The 3,279-nt window shown below is 34.3% G+C and overlaps 1 pseudogene; it reads right to left on the reverse strand.

Moving 5' to 3' along the window:
• Nucleotides 1-1,125: 1,125 nt before the first annotated feature.
• LOC120114310 lies at nucleotides 1,126-2,798 on the reverse strand (annotated as a pseudogene).
• Nucleotides 2,799-3,279: the final 481 nt, after the last annotated feature.

Consider the following 3,279-nt stretch of genomic DNA (forward strand, 5'->3'; position numbering starts at 1 on the left):
AGTATCGGGCAAAAATAAGTTTTTAAAGTGATTTTTCGAGACAATCGCCAATAAATTCACCAACAATCAAATATGAACCATATATTAAAAACAAAAGGGATCTCGTATGAGCAGAAAAGAGAGGTTAGAATAGTGCACATCTACCCAACCAATTTGGCATAAAAAGGATGACCCTTATTGGAGGAGGAGTCACACCTCGACCGCCCATTGCATTAAAAGACAAGTTTATCCGCTTGGCATAGTTTAAACTGCTCCTTTACTTTAATCAAATTATATGGGATACTAAAGAAACTGAACCTCAAATGCTCTAGAATTAACAATAGCTTCTCATAAACAACAGGAAAAAGGTTAAAGAAAAAAATTAATTGGAGGAACTGGGTAATTTTAAAATTATGAAGATGAAGTTATTTATACAATAATTAATAAGCCGTTATTAATTAAAAGATATTTTAATAAATTACAAATAGTTATCGATGATCTTATCATCTTTTTTATAATTTCAAGATTAAATTGATGAAAATGGAAGTAAAATTAAATAATTTTTTAAAAATTTAAGTAAATGATGAGTATAAAAGATTAAAATCAGACCTCAACTACTCGACTGATTTCTTAACCAATCACCTTATTTAATTAATTATTCTTTTGTCACTATTTCCCATAATTTAGCCATAAGAAACCGAGTTGTTCAAAAGCAATTTGCGTGAAACCAATCAGTTATAATTTAAAGCTCATTGTAGTCCCTTAAGGAAATTATTAGGCAATCCTCCCTTGACTTTCGCGTCATTTCTTAATAAATAACTTGTAGAAAGTACACCCACGAATATTGGTACAGATTCATAAAATAAAGAACTTATAAAATTAAATTCGAATTTTATTATTATTTTTAATGAATAATTATAAATTTTTATATAAATCTTAATTAAATTTTTTTAATCGATAATCTATAAATTTTATATGAATCTCAATTGAATCTTCTTGAAGAATAATTTATAAATTTTCATATAAATTCTAATTAGGTTATCACACTGCTTAAATCTTTTCTAATTTTTTTTGCAGAAACTACATTTCTCGCGGTTCGGTGCACATATGCACACCAAAATTCAAAGTATCATATAATACCACAAATTAGGTTGATGCTCATCACCACTTTCAAGTATTATTTATGTATACAGTACATCAAACCGTATTTATGTTTAAAAAAAAGGCAAACATAACAGGCACGTTGGAAAAAAGTTTTACATCCAACAGTTACGGATCTAATCCATAATACATTCTTTGTTTCACAATACATTTACTCTATTTTTCTCTCTTCCGTATGTTTTGTGTATTTGTATATGCATTCCTAATATTAAGTTTGGTCAAGCATCTTCCTCGAAATTAAAATCAGAGCCCAAACTAGCACCTTGCTCAGCAAATATATCCAACAGGGAAAGTGCCTGCAAATTTTAACAGCACAAGTAAAAATTAATATCAGAACCCAGGCTTGGTAAAACTAAGAATATTTCTGAATTAGCATCACAGTTTTGGCCGTGTGAAAATTTTACCTCCGGAATGCTGAGTTCAAGCCGGAACTTTGGACCATCGTAGTGATGGAGAATTGGTCTGATGAGTCTTCTTCAAGAGGCTCGCAGATCTTCCTTGTAATAACACGAACCTGTGGAGAATCAAAAAACCATGGTATTGCTCAAAAGATACTAACAAGGACATAATTTGCTGTTATATAAATTGTAAGAACGAATGAATACCTGAGAGGGAATCGTGATTCGCCGGGGCATTTCTTGTCCTCCCAGGCAGTTGGGTCGATGTTTGATCCACCAAAGCTTGCAGCCTGAATACAATGACATGAGACCATTATAAATTTAGAAGGAAAAAAAACAGTAGTCAGAGTTAAGGAATCGTGTCGGCACCTCAAAAACTCCATGGAGTTGGTGGGTGGTGTAGTTGTAGAGGAACAGAGGCAGGCCCGGAGTTATTGCCCGGACTGAATCTCGGTAACGTGGAGGCAATCCTGCATACGATTCATAACAACAAATTAGGATCAATCCTTTACAATTACAGAGGAGAAGAAGAGGACAAAGACATACCAAAGAGGTGTCTTCTGAGATTCTCTTCCATGGTATCGTTGTTGCATACAAAGATATAGCCTCCGACAGTTCATTCCTAGGCAAAGCTTCAGATGGTGGCAGTGTTTTAAACCTCTTATCAGCAGCGGTCTTCCCATCTTTATCCTGTTGTCGTTGCTATTTATCGTTTTGTTCTTCTTCTTCTTCCCATTTTTGCTTCCATGATTCTCCTCTGTTTTGTTTCTGTTAGCCTTCAAATTAACATTGAAATTATTGTTGCCTGCTGGGTTTGAATAAATCCCTTTAGTGAACCCTCCGTTGATCCTAAATTCATCTGGGATCCAACTGGACCGAACCCGATGCGTTGTTGGTAGCGGCTCCTATTTTCCAGCCATCGTTGTTGAAAGAGTTGAAATCGGAGACCTTTGGCTTCAAGTTGTTGACGGAATTAACGTCACCGCCGACTCTGATATCGAAATTCCTCTCTCATCGGGCCTCTTGGGAAGATAAGAGTTGCTCCATATGGAATCGTTGAGTGAAAGATTAGCAAAGTTTGAATTTTGGACTCTTAGTTGATCACTGAACTGCCAAAAGGATGCTGGTTGTTCTCCATATCTAACGGAAGATAATTTCGCTAACTGGATAACAAAAAGAGAGAGCTCAATCCGTATTAACTTACGAAACTGCTATGGCTTAAAGCAAGGCAATGAGGGACAAACCAAGGTTTAAAGGGGTATTAAATAGATTAAAGGGGTATGAAATTGAGAAATTTCGTGGAAGCTGTTTAAGGTTAGGTGTCAACTTGTCAAAATCGAAAATCAAATTATTAAATTAATCTCCACTCTTGAGAATGTAAATAATTCTCGATTTACAAAGGTGAAAACGAGTGATGACGGGAAAAAAACGCGGTTGACGTGGCAGAAGAGCTGCCGAGTCTTCTAGTAGCTCCTCCTTTCCCCTTCATTTTAATAATTTAGTCTTTCCTTAGGCGTTAAGGCTTGAAACAAATTACGTATTTAGTCACTCAATTATTTTTGTATTTTATTTGGGTCTATCAATTATAGTTTTCTAAATTATACTGTAGACGCTCAATTTGTCCGGGGTGTTATTCGTGTTTAATCGGGTTTTATTATTGTTTTTATTGCAATTTCGGTTATTAGCATAAGTTTGGTATTTTGTAGGTATTATATATATATATATATATATATATATATAT

The sequence above is a fragment of the Hibiscus syriacus genome, unplaced genomic scaffold (assembly GCF_006381635.1).
Source record: "Hibiscus syriacus cultivar Baekdansim isolate YM2019G1 unplaced genomic scaffold, ASM638163v2 tig00110221_pilon, whole genome shotgun sequence".
NCBI lineage: Eukaryota > Viridiplantae > Streptophyta > Magnoliopsida > Malvales > Malvaceae > Hibiscus > Hibiscus syriacus.